The following is a 9,999-nucleotide window of genomic DNA, read 5'->3' on the forward strand; positions in this document are numbered from 1 at the left end:
ATAGTTGTGGCTAGCTCAAGATCTCAACATTATCTCTTCTATTTCTTTTGTCAATCTTGTATCTCTGCCGTCCTCTGCTCTCGATTTGATCTATCTACGACTATCTAATCTAGGTAATATGCCCAATTTTCGGTTTCCATTTTTAGCAAAAGGTAGTAATGCTGAAATATTTTTTGACCCTTCTTTTAGGCAATTGTATGAAGTGAACGATTCTTACATATACATATGGGTCGAACTATAAATGAGTTCTTCCAGGTGGCGTTGGATGATATGAATCACAAGTAAGAAACAAAGATATTATTTTCATGTAAGAAGTGCAAAACCGAAGTTTTGATTGACCCTTCTACTAGTCGTCTAAAGATGCACTTGTTGAAACACAGTTTCATGCCTGGTTACACATGGTGGACAAGTCATGATGAGGATGAGGAGGATGCCGAAGTCGAAGGGGCGGAATATGATGATGAGCCAGAAGAAGGCATGAAGAACGAGGCTGAACATGAAAAGCACCTGGATGGATAGGAAGGCTGTGCGGAGGTTCAGGAAGTGAGAAACCTTTTGTACAAAAGGCAGATAGAACCGAGTGATAAAGACCTGTCCAAGAAGGAATATGTAGATAACCATGATGACCAACAATCTGGCATTTATCAAGAAGAAGATGAAGTCCAGCTCAAAACGAAGTGTACGAAAAGAAGCCAAAGCACGTTGTTGGATGTAGAAAGTTCTGTCGAGAGAATTCAAAAATGATGGGGCAGTTGATTTTATATATCTTTTATTACTTAACATCACTCGTATTGACCATATCTTTTATTATTCACCATTTGTATTGAACTTCAGAAATTCAATTAGACCATTGGTTGAAAAACAACTACATGAAAAATAGCGCGAAAAGAAACTTTCCCTATGAAAATTTCCCCCATATCGGCTAAGACAATGTGAAAATAGCTATGGCGTTGGTGATAACTTTGTCTGTGAAAAATTCCCTCGAATCGGCTAAGACAATGTGAAAAATACCAATGCCATAGCTATTTTTCACATTGGCTTAGCCTATTTGGGGCATATTTTCACATGCAAAGTTTTGTTTCGCGCTTGTCGGTACTAAAACTGGAATATCTCGGGTGGGGGTCCCTAGCTGTGGACCTCGGATCTATGGGTAACAGGAGACAAAGGGGACAATATTTACCTAGGTTCGACACCTCTTGAAGAGGTAATACACTATATCCAGACCTCGGCCCCTATGGACCAAGGGGAGGGAGTCCCTTTGGCCAAAGAAGGCGAACCAAGTCGAGCAAAGTCTTCGGCCCACACGAATCCAGCGCCTGAACAGCAGCCAGAGGCCTCCGTCCCCACCACTACGATGGGGTTTTTAAGGTGCCGCCGCCCACCCCTCCTGCTCCAGGGCAGGTCCACAAGGGGTGGCCCGATGAGATGGAGGTGTCCTTAGAGGGCTCCTCCATCCCAAAAGAGCAACATGTCCTCATCGGTGCGGCGCTGAGCGGCTTTCATTCCGTAGAGGCCGGAACGCATGAGGTCTTCAATGGCATCTTCATAGGATTTGAGGTATGTGTCACACATCCCTACTTACCTTCTTTATCATTCGTAATTAGTTTGACACTTTCCCCATACAGTAGCCCTCTCCGGACATGACTGGAAGAACATTGTCCAAAGGCTATAAAATTGCAAACAATACACATGAAAGCGTAACAAGTGGTAGCCCCTGAGCCCCAAGTTAGTTTCAAAAAACTAACTTGGAGGTCAATTTGGACACATATGAAAAATGAAGATGCAGCAGCCCCCAAGACTCTGGTTTGGTTTTAAAAAGCTGAACAAAGGATCGAAATCGATGTCGTGAGACTAATGTCTAATTATATCTGTAGGCCTCGGCTTGTGCTCCGAGCTCTAACTCCAGGAGTTAGCGGGGATGAACCGGAAGCTGAGGAGATCCGAGGAGGACCTCAATTTGATGCAGAAGCAGATCGAGATGGCCCAAGGTAGATGAAATCCTAATTCTTAGATAATGTTGTTTTGTATTCATTTTAGCTCATTCTAATGCCGAGATGTTCGATGCCAGCTTTGGCCCGGAGCTTGAGACCCTGAAGGCCGAGCTGAAAAAGGCTCGGCAGGAAGCCGAGCAACAGAAAGTTGTGGCGGCGAAGGATAGAAAGGAGCTGGCAGAAGAGAAGGTAGCCCACGACAAGGATCAGGCTCGGGTCCTTGAGGTCGAGGACAGCCTGAAGGGATTGTATGTGGAATGCAACACTCTTCAGCAGGATTAGAAGAAAACGGTCACCGAGATTGAGAAGTTGAGCTTAGCACATGTCGAGGTCCAGACCCAGGCCCGAGAAGATCGCGAGGTGCTCTAGCAAGTGAAGCAGATCGTGCTACTGGTAAGCCTTACTTACTTTAGTGTATTTTTTGGCTGCAACAGGTCTGTCAAGCTTAGTTAACTCTGCCGATCCTCAAACGCCTTCGCCGGCCTGCCGAGAAGTGCGTCCGACACCGGTCGCTACTTCGGCGCCCAAGAGGGTCACACCACTGAGAGGGCATTTTGGCGGCAGTTCCAGGCGCCATCGCATCCATCGCTGCTGAATGACCAGGTGAAGCAGTTGATGCAGCTCTATTGCATGGAGAGGCCGACCCATGGAGGACCTCCGTGTTCACCTTTGGACAGCCGAGCTGTTGCCGACCAGCTTCTTCAACCTGGTGGCCCATCTTCAAGATGTCGACCCCCAAGTTCTGTGCTGGAAGTGGTCAGCATGCTTGGAAGGCATCCAACGGGCTTATGCTGATACGTCTCCAACGTATCTATAGTTTTTGATTGTTCCATGCTATTATAGTATTGTCGACGTTCTGGGAATCAGGGTACCCAGACTTGCGTGCCTGCGGCCCACGGAGTGGCTCCTTCGACGGCCTGGTACGACCCAGCAGCAAGGCCTCCAAGACAAGACCCTCGCGAGGGCCCCCTGGCCTCGCGAGGCGAATGACATAAAGACCTCCAGAGGGAGTGGCCTCCCCAGGCTACCTCCCGAGGAGCGGAGTTTTCTATGAAGGTACCCAGCCTCACGAGGCTATGACGACATAAGCCGTGATGACCAAGGCCAGGCGGGCGCCAGCGGGCGCAAAGGAGGCAGTTTCCCTTTCGGTGCTAATGGAGCAAGGACAGACGCGGGTTCCCAAAGAATCCCCCAAGGGTTTCCATTCCGGAGCAACAAGACCAAGACCACAAGCACTACAAAAAAAATACACTTCCGTGATGATACGTGTTTGTCACAGTAGGTCGCGTTTTTTGTCATGCATGTACATCCATGGCAAATTTATGACAGAATCAAGATAGTCATACCTGTGCTGTCGTAGAAGTGTTTCATGACATTACCAAAATTATCATCACGGAAGTGTCGACTTCCATGACGATAAATCGCGCGTCACAGAAGTGCTTTCATCAAGGGTGACCGACACGTGGCATCCACCGTGACGGAACGCCGTTAAGCTATCGGGTCGGGTTTTGGATCCGATAACCCGTTAACAGCCCCGACCAATGGGGATTTTCCACGTGTAAAATCATCATTGGCTGGAGGAAACACGTGTCGGCTCACCGTTGGGACAGATGTCATCCACTCATTGGACAAAAGGCGCCTATGATACGTCGACACGTGGCACGACCCAACAGAGGCCCATTCCTGTGAAAAGGCCGGCCCGTTTGACTTGGTCAAAAGGTGGCGGGCCGGCCCATGGAAAGCCTGTTAATGGCCTGTTCACATATAGCCCATTTACAAACCGCTAACCCAAGGCCCGTTACGCCCTATCCGAATTAGGCCCAGTAGCGTCATCTGGGCCATCCAATATGATTCCAGCCCGTTTTCACTTCTGGCCCATGTATGGCCCATGACGTCTTTCGGCCCATATGAGACCCTATGTAACTCTTGGCCTATTAACGGTCCGTGGTGAAACTGGCCCGCAATGAACAGTGTATCACTTTACACCCACTAACGGCCCATGGTGAAACTGGCCCGTAATGAACAGTATATCACTTTATACCCATTAAGGGCCCGTTATTCAGTTGGGCCGTTTCCAGCAAATGTTATCTTTCGGCCTTCTCAGAGCCCATTTATTCTTGGGCTCATTTCCAGCATTCATTTACTTACGGCCCGTTACTGTCATTTTCTGCTTGTGGGCCAAATTCAGCCCGTGGTTACATCGGCCCGTTTGTGGTCCGTTAATACGTTGGGCCGTTTTCATAGCGTCATCAAATATGGCCTATTAACGATGGCCCGTTATGGTCATACGGCCCGTATAAGGCCCATTGATGATATGGCCCGTAGAAGGCCCATTGTTTCTACGGCCTGTAGAAGGCCCATTGTTTCTACGACCCGTAGAAGGCCTACTGTTTCTACGGCCCGTAGAAGGCCCATTGTTTCTACGGCCCGTAGGAGGCCCGGTGTCACTAAAGTAAATATTAGCCCATGGTTATTGTGGCCTAGTTTTAAAAAGAACTGCACTGACTACAAGCAAACAAATAAACAAGACAACAAGGAAATAAATAAGCAAGCAACTTATGCTAGGCTATCACGGCTGTTACACATATTACATCCACTGGGCATCAAAGTTCGCCACCAGTGCAAATATAGGGAACAAAGCAGCACATCATATACACTGCTTGCCAAAGTTGGCGACCAGCGCAAATAAACGCCGCAGCAAAACAAATCCGGAACTGAAACCACTTCAGAAGATATCAAGAAACAATATCCTGGGTACCCATAATGCTGGCAAGATGCTTAGCAAGCTTATTAACTTTCTCTTGTTTGGCGCTTAAATCCTCCAGCGCTTGCTGTTGCACCAGAAAATATGCATCTGAATTCTGCAGGGACTTGCTCAGTCCTTCAGCTTCCTGTCGCAGCACATCTGATCGATGTCTTTCAACTTGAAGTTGAGACTCAAGAAGACAAACTGATTCAGGCAACGAGTTCGAAGAGCTTGTGCCAGCAGTAGTGGCCAGTAACTCGAATACTACATCAAGATAGGACTTTTGGGTTCCCTCACTGTCATCAAGATAGTTTTTATCAGCTTTCTTGGAGACCATCAGGGATGTCTCACTATCTTGAACCTTATCTGCATTACTTCCTTTACCATTGGATAACACGGTACTGTTCTCCAATATTTTGTCCGCATTCTAAAAGAGAAACAAGCAGACACATCACATGTTTACCATGTTGTATATGAAACTCATTTTGGTAAATGAGTTCAGTAGTAAAGTGGACAGGATAACAACATGAAACAAACATATATCTATGTGCCATGGTCACTTTATGGTCTATACCATTCTAGTTTTTGTTGCCAAATCAAGATAGAGACACAGTTCAAATAATATTTGTTCAAGACAAAGCAGAATAGACAGAATATAAGTGTGGGTAACCATAGAGCAATAACAACACTTGTAATGTGCATGACATGAGAACATAACTGTTTATTCAATTGAAACTGAAATCAACATAGAGCAAGTTACAACAGCAAACCAGTTAAAGAAACAGGTTTAAAACATACCTGTTGCGCCATTGGAGTTTCAGTTCCATCCTTCAAATTTCAAAATAGTTGGTATGAGTAAATACAGTAATGCAAGAGCAAAGGAGTATGAACCATAGCTACAGAACCTAACCTGAGAACAAATCTTCTTCTCCTTTAAGCGTTGAGTTGGGATTCGAAGTGGTTGTCCTCGTGCTTTGGGCACTATAGTTCCCTTACTAACCGCTCGTGTTTGGGTGCTCTGTGGTGGAGACGGTGCTGTGTCAACTGGAACTGGGTTACTATCTGCCGGGGTTGGGGTTAGAAGGGGTGTAGCTGGTTCTCTGTCCAACTGGGTAGGGGTACAATCTGCGAGAGTCTGGGTTATGTGTGGTGGATCTGGTCCTTGGGCAAGTACAACCGTGGTTCTATCTGCATCAACTGGTAGCACTATCTTTTCTGAATATCGTGTTGTTACTCCCTTAGATACTGCCATCACGCTCTCCAATTCAAATGGCTGATAAACAAGAAAAGTAATTGAAAGTATAGACATTGTATGATAGACAGGTGCAATGGATAGTGGGGAATAAAAGAGGGCATGAAATAATTCATATTTATGTTGTCTAACCAAACAGGATAGCATGACACAATTTCACATATATGATGGCTAACTAAACAGGATAGCATGACACAATTTCACATTATGATGGCTAACTAAAAAAGATGGAAAGACATAGTTCAAAATATGAGACTATGTAAACAGGATCACATGACATAACTATATAATGTGTTTATTAAATAGGTTGGCATGCCATAATTCACATACATTCATGGATAGAATGCCATAATTCTAAATATGATGACTGTAAACACTAAACAGGATGAGATGATATAACTATATGATGTCTTTATTAAATGGGTTTCCATGCCATAATTCAGATAGATGATGTGTATGTACTATGTAAACATGATGGCATGATATAATTCAAATATATGATTTATATAGTAAGCAAGTAAGCAGATGGCAATCTATATATGATGTAAACACTAAGCAATGCAAGACAACATGCATGACATGGGTAATATAACCCTGCCAAGTTTGAGCATAGACCTCAGGGGGGAAATAGGACTGGTCATCAGTCTCTGAATCCTCCTCTGAGGAGCTCTCTGTAGCCAGCAAGATGTCTACTTCAGCAGGTAGCATTGTCTGCTCTGAATACCTTGTTTTCACTCCAGATACTTCCATCACCGCTTCAAATGGCGGATGCACAGGAAGAGTAGTTGAATATACAAACGTTGTCGACAAATGGAACACGTAATACAAAAAAATGATAGCATGATATAATTCACATACATGATGATTGGCTAAACAACATGGCATTGCATAATTCACATATATAATGCCTTTGCAATAAGATAGCATTGTATAATTCACATATATAATGTCTTGCAACAAGATGGCAATGCATAATTCACATATATGGTAATTAGACATTGAACAGGTGGCATTCACACAAAGCATGTCTAAACTAATCAAATGGCATAGCAATGCGAGACACCATACACACGATATGAGCAACATAACCCTGCCAAGTTAGAGCATACACCTCGGGGGGGGGGGGGAATAGGACTGGTCATCTGTCTCTGAATCCTCCTCTGAGGAGCTATCCGTAACCAACGAGATATGCGCTTCGTCAGATAGCATAGTCTGCTCAGAAGACCTTGTTTTCACTCCAGAATTTGCCATCACCGTGTCAAATGGCTGCACACGAAGAGCAGTTGAATGTACTAACATTGTTGACGAATGTAATATGTAACGAAAAAAAGGACGGCCTAGTATAATTTACATATAAGATGACTGGCTAAGCAGGATGGCATTGCAAAATTCACATATATGATGCCTGGCTAAACAAGGTGGCGTTGCATAATTCACATAAACGATGAATAAACTAAACAGATGGCATTCGCACAAAGGATGTCTAAACTAAGCAGATGACATATTTGATGTATAAAGTAAGCAATGCAAGACACCATATGCATGATATAACCAACATCAGCATGCCAAGTTAGAGCGAAGACCTCAGGGGGTAAATAGGAGTTATCTTCTCCTTCTGAATCCCCCTCTGAACATATATCTTCCTCTCGATTACAATCTGAAATGCGTGGAGGGGGGGGGCTGCCTTTGCGCCTACCATGGAGCGACGTCTGCATGAAATTATATTGCCACGCAAGGCTCGTCTCTTTTGCTCTACATGTTCAGTTCCATTGTTTACAATAACTGTCATGCATAGGAATAAAACATAGTGAGATTATGTAAGGAGTGCATGCAGAAATCCAGAGTGATGGTAGCAACCTATGGATAGACCCAAACCCAATAATAGCAGGCAGATAATGGTTTCAGTTAATAAATACAGATAATGGATTCTTTACTGTTTGTTCCCACCCAACATGAAACTCATAGTAGACACCAGAGATTAACCAGATAGTAGATAGGTACTATTGATAGCGGCCCCGATATGTACCCCACAACCATTTAAAAACTCAAGTTTGACCATTAGTTTAGAGCTGACTCAGAGTCTAATTGGTGAACAGGACGATAAAGTAGCATGTAATATTAAGCGATGCATAACATAAGCAGACACGAAAGAGTGCGACCTCTCTTGCGGACCTGTGTAGTCCTCGAGATCATCTGCTCGGTTGATGATGGTAATGCAGTTTTCATGGCTGCCAGCGGCGGGGAAGAAGATCTGAGGCGGCGAAAGACAGTCTGGAGGCCGGATCCCTGCTGTGCTGGACCCTTCTGTCGTTGGAGCAACTGAGCTGGGGTGGACGACGGCGCAGCAGGAGCGGGACAAACCACGCAAGGTTTTCTTTGACAACTATCTGTAAGAGAAGTAATTCTGTAAGGGCTCGTTTGAATTGGAGGATTCCAACAATGCAGGGATAGGAAATAGACAGGAATAGGATAGGAATGCATGTGCAAAACAGAGAATTTAAAAACACAGGATTGCCAATCTGGATGTTTGATTCACAACAATTGAAAGATCACAGGATGCAAAGAAGCATGGTGAGATTAAGTCCAACCACAAGAAAATGTACGGTTATAATGCTATTATGCTACTATCTCTTAGTCTTGTGCTTCATGAATAGGAATTTGAAAAGGAGGACAAGTGAAAATTAAAATTCCTACGTTTTTTATTTCAAGGAGACACTAAAGGAACAAATCCGTGTGCTCAGTGGACAATATATATAACATGTAGAGTAAAAAAGAGATGCAACAGTGTACAACCTCTTTGGCGAAGCCATGTCGATCTCAGCGTGATTGGGTTGGCCGGTGAGGATGTTCCGGCTGACTTTTCTATCGGAGGAGGGGAAGAAGATCTTAGGCGTCCGGAGATGGAGCCCGAGGTACTGCTCCGCTGTGATGGAGGGTTTTGTCGTTGGAGCAGCTCCGGTGAGTTGTACGACGCCGAGGCTGAAGCAGGACAAGAGAGACAACGAACAACATTAACCTGAGTGGAATTCTAATAGCATCTCCAATACATGACGTAAAATACATAACCACAAAGTGCTAGATGTAAAATACATCAGCCGCTCATCTCTGAACTTAACTGTCGAAACTGAACTTAACTGTCGAAGCTGAACTTAACTGTCGAAACTGAACCTAACTGTCGAAACTGAATTTTGCTGTCGACACTGAATTTTGCTGTCGAAACTGAACGCACTAGCAAGGTGAGGCTACACGTCGGTCGACTGACTTTTTCATCTCTGGTCAGTCGATTTTGCAGCCGTTGGATACGAAATCAAGGGCCTGCGGTTCATCGATCTTCAACCTCCATCCCCCTGAGCCGCCAGCCACCACCGGCCAAATAGCAGCCCCCCGCCTCCCGCGGCCGGCGGTGCGCCGCCCCGCCCGCCCCGAAAACACTCCCCACCGCCGGTCCGCCGCCGCCCCAGCCATCCCTCTAGGCCCCCCCGTGCCGAGCTTTTTCTCCGGCGATCCCCATGCCACCGCCCCGCCAACGCCCGGCCACCGCTGGCGACCACCGCCCCCATCCCGAACCCTAAGATAGATAGTGGGGTACCTCTCCGGCAAGCCCCCCTCCCCGCTGCGGCTGGTTCTTCCTTCACCCCGGCGAGCCCACCCCTTGGAAATCGACTGACCCAAAAGTCGATTCAGTCGACTGAAGTGTAGCCAAATTGGAGCAGCATCGCAAGCAAGAGCAAGAGCGAGAGCAGCAGCGCGAGCAAGAGCAATAGCAAGAGCAGACCAGGCAGGGGACCGAGAGCAAGAGCAGAGCAGCAGCGCGAGCGAGAGCTAAAGCAGCAGCAGCTCCTACTGATGTGGAAGTCGCCGCCGAGGGAGCGACGCTGGGGAGGAAGTGGCCGGCGACGCCGCCGTGGATGGAGCCGCGCCGTGTCGGCTCGGGACCGAGCATCGGCAGCACCGTGAGATCGAATCAAGAAGAAAATGCGGCGATTAGTGTACAACCTCTTTGGTGGCGC

The 9,999-nt window shown here is 46.1% G+C and overlaps 1 long non-coding RNA gene across 2 annotated transcripts in view; it reads left to right on the plus strand.

The window, feature by feature from the left end:
• Positions 1-785, plus strand: part of LOC119281094 — a 2,607-nt gene extending 1,822 nt beyond the window's left edge. For both annotated transcript variants that reach the window (XR_005138263.1, XR_005138264.1), the window contains 2 exons: positions 190-281; positions 381-785. This is a non-coding gene — a long non-coding RNA (uncharacterized LOC119281094). The remainder of the gene's footprint in view (positions 1-189; positions 282-380) is intronic.
• The last annotated feature ends 9,214 nt before the right edge of the window (positions 786-9,999 follow it).

This window comes from Triticum dicoccoides, chromosome 3B, assembly GCF_002162155.2.
Source record: "Triticum dicoccoides isolate Atlit2015 ecotype Zavitan chromosome 3B, WEW_v2.0, whole genome shotgun sequence".
NCBI lineage: Eukaryota > Viridiplantae > Streptophyta > Magnoliopsida > Poales > Poaceae > Triticum > Triticum dicoccoides.